This window comes from Podarcis liolepis (assembly GCF_965112155.1).
Source record: "Podarcis liolepis genome assembly, chromosome: 16".
Taxonomy (NCBI): Eukaryota; Metazoa; Chordata; class Lepidosauria; order Squamata; family Lacertidae; genus Podarcis; species Podarcis liolepis.
This window is the reverse complement of record NC_139567.1, coordinates 15,767,195-15,777,074: the sequence shown is the minus strand read 5'-3', so window position 1 is coordinate 15,777,074 and position 9,880 is coordinate 15,767,195. Positions and strand designations below refer to the sequence as shown.

The following is a 9,880-nucleotide window of genomic DNA, read 5'->3' as shown; positions in this document are numbered from 1 at the left end:
CGAGGTGGGCGGGGAGGGAAGCGCGGGCAATGGTTTTCGCTTCCCTCGGGGCAATCCCCGCCTACGCCAGCTTTCTCGGGGAATGTCCCGCTACTTCTCTGGGCAGCCCGGCGGCGCGTCCCCCTAAGGAAGCGAGAGAGCACTTCTGGATTGGGGACTGAGCCGCGCGAGAACCAGCGGCCCAACATTGCAGGCGGATCCGTCCACCTGGTCTCCTCTTCCCTATCTGTAGGTGTTTTGTTGTTTTTTAAAACATTTTTATTAAAAGTTTGAGAAATCAATTAACAAATCATAGCAAAATACAAATTAACGGTTGTTCCACTGAAAGCAGTCCCGGTGAGTTCCAAAGGAGCTTTAACTCATACAGCATAACTTTACTATTTCACGCCAGTAGGCCTTTCCAAAGATTTCCGTGCGATTGTGAGCTTATGCCAGTACGTTTCCGAGCACAATTCAAAGGGTTGGTGCTGACCTTTAAAGCCCTAAGTGGCCTCGGCCCAGTATACCTGAAGGAGCGTCTCCATCCCCATTGTTCAGGCCGGACACTGAGGTCCAGAGCCGAGGGCCTTCTGGCGGTTCCCTCGCTGCGAGAAGTGAAGTTACAGGGAACCCCTGTAGAACACCCTCTCATCAGATGTCAAGGAAATAAACAACTATCTGACTTTTAGAAGACATATGAAGACAGCACTGCCTAGGGAAGTTTTTAATGTTTGATGTTTTATTGTGTTTTTAATATTCTGTTGCGAGCAGTTCAGAGTGGCTGGGGAAATGCTACCGGATGGGCAGGATATAAATGATGTTTATGATTATGATTATGATTATGGTGGTAGTGGTCTTCATAGATCTGGCAACATGCAGGTGACATGCCAGTTTTCCTGCTAACCCAACAAGCATGAGCCAAGCATCAGACCCTTGCCTAATTTCCAGCATTCAACCACTATGACTGCTGGCCTGCACAGCTCAGTTGGTTAGAGCGTGGTGCTAATGATGCAAAGGCTGCAGGTTCGATCCCTGGGGCAGCTGCATATTCCTGCATTGCAGGGGGTTAGAATAAAATCATGAGGTTGGAAGGGACCCCAATGGTCATCTAGCTCAACCCCCTGAAATGCAGGACTCTTCTTGCCCAATGTGGGATATGAACCCAGGGCCCTGAGATTAAGAGCCTACTGACTGAGCTATCTCAGTGAGTTGGACTAGAAATTCTAGAAAATCACTAGATTATCCTCAGCGCCCCTTCCAACTCTACAGTTCTATGGTTCTCTGCTTCCATCCCTACTCATGCTGTTTGCAGGTGTCTGTTGAGGCTCCTGACCGGCAGCTGCTCAGCCCTTTCTTGGGCGCTGTGGCCGGCATATCTGGGGGCGGGATCAGTGCCTGATTTACATATAAGCTAAACAAGCTATAGCTTAGGGCCCTACTCTCTTGGGGGCCCCCCCAAAAAAAGAAAGGAAAAAAATATAGATGTACAATTCCAAAATATAAGATAAAAAACAAATAAAATAAAACGTACATACAGCAAGTGTTTTGTGTTGTGTAGACTCAACTTTTGTGTTGTGTAAGTAATGGGCCCTGCCTGCTAGCTTGCTCCCTAAAATATCACTACCACTATCAATATACTGTACTTCTTAATTGTATTTCACTATTAAAATACTTTTTCTTAATTGTATTTCAGTTCAACAATTACCTTGATAAGATACACATTTTGTAAAGACTATTTACAAAAACAGTTCAAGTTGTATGAATCTTAAGAAATTGCGCGATTTAGGAAAATATGGTTTCAGCAAATTTACGGTAAAATTAGGTTACAATTAATGGAAAATAACCATTTTAGGCTAAGAAACTTAACATTTGAGAAGTACAAATTAAGATACGACACAAGGTAATAATTTGCTAATAATTTTTATTGTTAATAATGCAGGGTAAGGAGATGTGAGGAAGTCCTATAAGTTATATAAAAAAGTTATGAAAGGTTTGTTTTTTCTTTTTCTTTTATTTTTTTCTTTCTATATGTACAATGTGGATGTAGTTGTGTGTTTTATATGTGCTTTATGTTTGAAAACCCAATAAAATATTTATTAAAAAAAAAAGATAAGATACACATTTTGTTATGTGCAAATGGCTTTAGATACCTATTAGGTCCATAAATCACCATACTGTATAGTATTCAACACAAAAAACAGCGGCAATTTGTTGTTGACTAAGGACAGCTGGACATATAAAGGGCCCCCATTACCTTCAGTAGCTTAGGGCCTCATCAAACATAAATCCGTCCCTGGGCAGAGTGGAGTCCACATGTCAGTTTCCAATGGGGTGTTTGTGTGCAATGTCCTACCCACGCCCCTTGCCGAGCCCTGCCAAAGAGGAAAGTTCACTAGTTGGTGCGCATGTGGAAGTGTTTAGGGGTGTATTATTGATACATGGGCGTAGCCAGTATTTATGCTGGGGGGGCGTCAGGACGCCCATCTGTCACCATCCTCTTGTCTGTCTCTGTCTAGCAGATTCGGAATGAAATGTTTTAAATTACTTTCACTTAAATTACTTAATTCTTTTGACCTCAGCGAGCATTTCAGTTTCAAATATCCTGATTATTTCTACTTTCAATTTACCTTTTCTTTTTTACTTGATTTAGGGGGGCAGTGGCCACCCTGGCTACGCCCATGGGAGTTGGCGAGAGACAATTGAGGTTTAGTATGCTGTGGAGGTGGGGGGGGGACTTCCTCCCCCCTGCTTACTATACTAGGCCTGGAGTGGGTGTTGTCATCCAACGAAAGGGATTACCAGGGGATTCTGCCCAGAAGAAGGGAGACGGTGTCCCTTTGGGGGCTGTCGGGGCTGTCTATCCTTCCTCTCCCCCAGCAGGGCTCTTCTTTCGCCAGTCGTCAGGGTCTCTGCCGCTGCCCCTCCTCACAGAAGCACGTCCGAGCTCCGAAGGGAAGTAAGTCCACGCGCGCCCCTTGATAATCTTCCGCACGTTCTAATACTGACCCATGACTCAGATTTAGTGCGTGGGCCTGTGTTTGCCTTGTACCGTATTTTTTGAACCATAACACTCACTTTTTTCCTCCTAGAAAGTAAGGGGAAATGTCTGTGCGTGTTATGGAGCGAATGCCTGCGGGTGGCGGGGGGGATCTGCTGCAGTCGTGAGCAGAGGATCCATAGTTCCCCTTCCTTCCCTCCTCCATGGTTACAAAGCATGGATCCACATGGATCCTCAGGGTTTTTGCATTGGGCTACTCCAAACTCACTGTCAGATCACATGTCTGTGGCCACAGCATGAACCACAAAAATCATATATCCACTATTTCGTTTAGAATATTTTTTTTTTTTGTTTTCCTCCTCTAAAAACTATGTGCGTGTTATGGTCTGGTGCGTGTTATAGAGCGAAAAATACAGTATATTGTTGGGGAAAGCCAAGTGTGTGTGTGTGTGTGTGTGTGTGTGTGGAGGGGCACAGCTAAAGTCCACCTCCCAGCTTCAGTTTCAGGGGCTGGCAAGGATAAGGTGATAACGCATAGGGTCGTAAGGGCGGGTGGGAATAATAATAATAATAATAATAATAATAATAATAATAATAATAATAATAATAATTTATTATTTATACCCCGCCCATCTGGCTGAGTTTCCCCAGCCACTCTGGGCGGCTTCCAATCAAGTGCTAAAAACAATACAGCATTAAATATTAAAAACTTCCCTAAACAGGGCTGCCTTTTAAAGAGAAGATAGCTGCTTATTTCCTTCACATCTGAAGGGATGGCGTTCCACAGGGCGGGCGCCACTACTGAGAAGGCCCTCTGTCTGGAAGCGAAATGCCACCTCTCGCGTGCCCTGTGGCTTCCACTGCCGTCTTTCTGACCTTTGGCCGGAGGGAATCCTAACAGTCTCTGTCTCGAGTTTTCAGGATGAGGTCACCGGACCACTGGTCACATCATGGGTCTTGATGAAAAGGCTCCACCCCACCCCCAACCGGTCAGAAGCGGCACGTCTCTCCCCAGGCAGCGATTGCCGTCGGGTCGGGGAAGAAGAAAGGGCTCAACTTCCCCTCTGCTTTGGAGCAGCTGGGAGAAACCCAAACTGCAGGCTGAGAGAAGAAGTCTCGGCCGGCTTCTTCCTCCCCGCCCGCCACAGTTCCACAGGAAACCCCAGAGCGAAAACAACCGAAATGGGGAAGGGGGAAAAGAGAGAGGCTTAGAAGAAAGAAGCAGCGCATCGAGAAACGAAAGAGGCAGCAGAGCAGAGGGGTACGAACGGGTTGGCAGGGCTGGATTCAGGGGGGGGGCAGGGGGCAGCTGGCCGCCAATCAATACCCTAACAAAAGCGTGCCCCGCCCCCCAATCCCGGCTACTACACCCATGGCTGGATTAACCATTAAGCAAAATATGCACTTGCTCAGACATCAAGGGAAGGCGGGCACCGCAGAAATAATCAATTGCTGGATTTACCATGGACTTTGCAATTAGAAAAAGGCGCCCCAGGGTGCCATGGTGCACTGGTTGAAAACCCCTGCTATAGAGGCTGCGCATGGAGCTCCATTTCTCAGTCCTCCTGCCATATACCCTTAGAGATCACCAGGGGGAGCTCTGGCGATGGGAAACTTTGGAGAAAGTTCCTACAGAACTGCCTGACCTCACACCACACACACACACACACACAGAGAGAGAGAGAGAGAGAGAGAGAGAGAGAGAGGGATTTGAGCACAGTGCATCAATAACACTTAGAAGCCCAACAGGGACATTACCTTAACACTCCAGACACCAACCTGCTTGCCCCAGGTGAGCTCCAGGATGGACAGCAACAGATGAAGGTGTTCCCAATGTGGAACTTGCAGCCCTAAGGAACACCTCTTCTCTCTGCTATGCAGCTGCCAAAAGTACAGGAGCCCTGCTGGAGCAACCAGCTGGCAACCCCATACGTAAACCTTTGCCATCCTATCCCATAAGTTCTGTGACAAGCAGAATTACCAATATCCTGCCTAGTGCCCTAGCCCTGACCTGAAACCAGAGGATGAATCAGACACTCCACAGGTTGAGGATCTTAAGGAGCAGGCAGGGCTCCCTGCATTCCATTCTGAGGGACCCTTTGAACTCCCCCAGCTCCCAGTTTATACTGGACGATGGAACGGTCAGAGGAAGGAGCAGACTCACCCTGTCTTTGAGAGCACCAGCAACGACAGCTTTGGTTCCAGGTCAAAAAGCAAACCACACAGTATGTGTCCACACAGCCCTGGTTGTTGGTCTTCTTGTGAGTAAGTGATCCCTGTTGCAGCTGTGCTTAAGGGGAAGGCCAGAGCAGATAAGGTTCCCCTCTTGCTAACAGCAGCACAAGTCTCTGGGTCTCCTGAGTCTTGACCTCCTGCCTTCAGCTCCCTGTGAGTTGCTGCCTGACTTTGTCTCTGGGTCATGTTTGGACTTAGTCTGACTCACTGCACTTGACCTTGGCTTGTTTGGACTGTGCTTCCCTCCTGCCCTCCTTAGCGCATACTTTGGTGAAGGCTTTTACCTTCTGTAACTGAGACCCTAGCCGCCTCCTGTCGGATTCAATGGCTCTGGAACCAGCTCTTTCTGTTGGTGAAACGGTAGCTGCCCCCAAATGTACTCTCTGTCTCTACCCTCGTATCTGCAATATGGGACAATAATGTATCAGCAGCCTGCCTTGCAGGACTGTTGTGAGCAGCTGAAGCGTGCACCACTGGGCACAGCACTTCAAACACTCAAAAGCACTAAGACAAATGCGGAAAATAATTATAGTTGTGTCCAAACTGTTAATACTGCGTGGGAGGGGTTGGGGTGCATATTGAAACTTTAGGTTTTGTGCAATTAAAATGGATTAAAGTGCTGTGCTGCTCTAGCACAACAAGTCCCTGTCTGGGGGGGTGGGGAGATGGAATATAAAATAATAATAATAATAATAATAATAATAATATCCTCTTTTTTTAAAAAACCCCAATCCAAAGTGATATTTGAAGTTCCTTCAGATGACCTATAGAGGATTTATCCTGAGTTGCTAGCACAAAGCTTACATGGAGTTTAGAATATATCTGGTCTTCACTGAGCATTCATCCTGATCTCCTTGCAGAGTGTTCCTATATCTTCCCATTGGTAATTCATTACCCCACACTTCAAAATGCAGACTCCCATCACTTTCTAAACTGCAAAAAGTCCAGGTTTTTGTGTGTGTGGATTTATTGTGCTTGGGCGATAGATCTCTTTAGTCCTCTTCAGTTGTACGTGCTTTAATCTCTTCTGCGGGGTACATTTTAACTCAGGAAAGTGTTGGGGGAATGCACAGAGAAATATAGGGTGAGTGAGTGATTACTTGGAAGATGTGTCAGCACCCCACAAGGAAATCAGGGCGAGTGCTTATTCTTTTATAACTGCCCTGTAAACAAACTGGAACAAATGCTCAATACAGTATAAACTTGGCACAGGCTGTGCACATATGTGGAGTCACAATAATTAGGGTGTCTCTGACAGTGGCGTAGCGTGGGTTGTCAGCACCCGGGGCAACGCAAGTAATTTGCGCCCCCTAACCCGTGGATTTGCGCCCCCTAACACTAACCCCCAGATGTTGCGCCCAGTGCGGCCGGCCCCCCCTGCACCCCCACGCTACGCCACTGGTCTCTGAGCATGTGTAGAATGCCATTGTATAACTGTGGTCAGCCCTCACAACTTTGGCGCTGTGAGAGCAAGGACTCCCATGCAGGGCCGGATTTAGGTTTGATGAGGTCCTAAGCTACTGAAGGTAATGGGGCCCTTTATATGTCCAGCTGTCCTTTGTCAACAACAAATTGTCGCTGTCCTTTGTGTTGAATATATGCCTTATGGACCTAATAGGTATCTAAAGCCATTTGCCCATAACAGTCCATGCAGAATGTAGGTACCCTGTATATAGAAAATGAGCAAACCAGTGATATTTTAGGGAGCAGGCTAGCAGGTGGGGCCCATTACTTACATCATAGGAGCCTACACAACACAAAACACTGTTGCTGTATGTAGGTTTTATTTTATTTGTTTTCTATCTTATATTTTGGAAATGTGCACCCAGTTTTCCCCCCTTTAATTTTTTTGGGGCCCCCAAGAGAGTAGGACCCTAAGCTATAGCTTGTTTAGCTTATATGTAAATATGTAAATATGCTCCCATGGCAACGAGGAGCCTTTCCAAATCTGAGCCCTGCTCCTGTTCTTTGTTGCAACTCAGCTCCCAGTGAGAGACAGAGATGGGCTGGAGGCTTGAGGAGGCAGGAACAGCCGCCTTCCTCCGCCTGACGTTGCCGTTGCATCTTGCAGAGTAGGCTGGCCGAAACCGTCTTTGCCAATGTATCTTCTGTGGGAGCTTGTGACACCAGCCCATCAGTATGATGAGTGAACTGGGAAGCAGCTTTCGTAATGCTTTTGCCACGTAAGAGCAGTAATTGGCTTCCTCGTCCTCAGGTGCTTCCGGCCTCCCTCTGCTCTGCCAGACAAGACGATCAACCGGTTGTGTAAGGCTGGTGCTTGGGAAAGGCACCTCAGCAAAACATCGAACAGTGCTCAAGATGACCAGCTGAGCCTGGCGACAGGCAAGGACAAGACTTAGGGCTCAGACGTCCCCCGCTGGATATAGCCCACATTTGGACTTAGTACAGAAGAGGCCTTTCATCTGCTACTGACTCATCCAAGGACACTTCATTTTATTCTGTGACTCTGCTACGTTTACTCAGGACCTTTGGGTCAAAAGCACATCTCTTGAGTGTTTAGTCATGGTACCTGGCTGGAGAGATAGGTTGCCTCTATTGTCCAGGCAGCAAGCTCCTTACCAGAGACCTTTCTTTGGGGGTCTCTCCCCATCATACATACAACAGCTGGCAGCAAAGGAAGAGCCTTGTCAGTAGTGGCCCCACTCGAGTGAAACACCATCCTCTTCTGAGATGCCCAACATATTTTTTGGGGGGGAAAAGAGCTGCAGAGATGGGTTGTTGGTAACACAAGGCTACCTGAGGTAAATACCCCCTTAGTGGTAATCTTATAATAAACGTAAATAATCTGTCATTTGCTACATTCAGGCTTGGTTCAGCGTGCTTAAGGTGTCGGACTGCGATCTGGGAGACCAGGGTTCAAATCTTCACACAACAATGAAGCGCACTCACTTTCATCCTAACCTGCCTCACAGGGTTGTTGTGAGGATAAAATGGGAAGGGGGAGAACTACGTATGCCACCTTGAGCTCCTTGCAATAATAGTAGTAGTAGTAATAATAAATACTCATCTCAGAGAGGCTTGCCTGGCTAATACCTATCCTGATGTCATTTCAGTGCCAGGCAAAGGTGTTTCTTTATTTTATCTTGTCTTTTAGTTCAGTCTGTTTCATTTTGACTTGCCGGGGTTTGCTGGTTTTTTTATGGTGTTTCTAGTGATTTTTCTGGGGTTTTGTATATGTATTTTAATATATAATTAAATTCATTTTGTGGTGTTTTAAGATTTTGAAAGCCATGCAAGGATTTTTTTTTTTTAAAAAGAGGCAGAGTATATATTCCTCAAATATAACAAATATTAATAAATACATGTGGATACATATGGATCCATGTCCCTCCCTCTTCTAAAGGCTGAGGGTGGGTGACAGTGATCCTTATCCCCAAGACTCACACAGGAATCGAGTGTGTGCAAACCAGACATCCCTTCTCAACCTCCCAAGCCCAGTTTGCAATCTACGTTTCCATTTCTTTCCCATGGTTTCTTCACCCTGGAGCCAGCTCATCCTGCCCCCTGAACCTCCTTCTCCCTTCCCCAATTGAAGAAGACTGTCTGGCTGAATCAAACTTCTCTGGGGAGCCCAGTGTCTGTCGAAAGGCAGAACTGAATGAGACCAAGGGATCCAAACTCCCAGCCTTGGGGGTCGCTGATGACTCACTCTGCCTTAGCACAAACATGGATTCACACACACGTACACACATACAGACATGCACACACCTGTCCTGAAACCAGGGGGGATACTGAGCCTCTGCCTGCTGCTGCCTTTAGATGCTAGCCAGGTGATAGGATTAAGTGAACAAAAGATGTGGGATGTTGTAAGGGGCTTGCATCTTTGCTGGGGATGCAATGGCTAAAAAGAAGAAGAAGAAGAAGAAGAACCCAAAGGGAAAGAGTATACCATCACTGCAGTTCCTGTGAGAAGTGAGGTTACAGGGAACCAGGCAGAGAGCCTTCTCGGTAGTGGCGCCCTCCCTGCGGAACACCCTCCCATGTCAATGAAATAAACAACTATCTGACTTTTAGAATACATCTGAAGGCAGCCCTGTTTAGGGAAGTTTTTAATGTTTGAAGTTTTATTCTGTTTTTAGTCCTCTGTTGGGAGCTGCCCAGAGTAGTTTGGGAAACCCTGCCAGATGGGCGGGGTATAAATAAAATACTACTACTACTACTAATAATAATAATAATACAGTGGTACCTCGGGTTAAGAACTTAATTTGTTCTGGAGGTCCGTTCTTAACCTGAAACTGTTCTTAACCTGAAGCACCACTTTAGCTAATGGGGCCTCCCGCTGCCGCCGCGCCACCAGAGCACGATTTCTGTTCTCATCCTGAAGCAAAGTTCTTAACCCGAGGTACTATTTCTTGGTTAGCCGAGTCTGTAACCTGAAGCATCTGTAACCTGAGGTACCAATGTAATTCTGTGTGCTGTTAATGGCAATTGAGAGGCTTCCAGAGATCAGAAGCAGCTTCCAAAGAAATTCTGCTCCCCAGCAGGACCCAGACCTGGGTGGTTTCCCCGGCCAGGTAATTTGTCTCTCTGCTACTCCTTCCAACTGACAGGCTGTTGTCTCTCCTGAGTCAAGGAAAACCATCTCCTCCCCTGCTCCTGATGATGACCTCAAGTGGGTGGGGCTCCCCGATACTGCCTGCCTGCCTG

General features: G+C 46.8%; 1 long non-coding RNA gene across 1 annotated transcript; it reads left to right on the top strand.

Moving 5' to 3' along the window:
* The first annotated feature begins 2,477 nt into the window (after positions 1 to 2,477).
* Positions 2,478 to 8,450, top strand: LOC310695901. The gene is made up of 2 exons (XR_014520340.1): positions 2,478 to 2,935; positions 7,428 to 8,450. It is a non-coding gene; the product is annotated as an uncharacterized lncRNA (long non-coding RNA).
* The last annotated feature ends 1,430 nt before the right edge of the window (positions 8,451 to 9,880 follow it).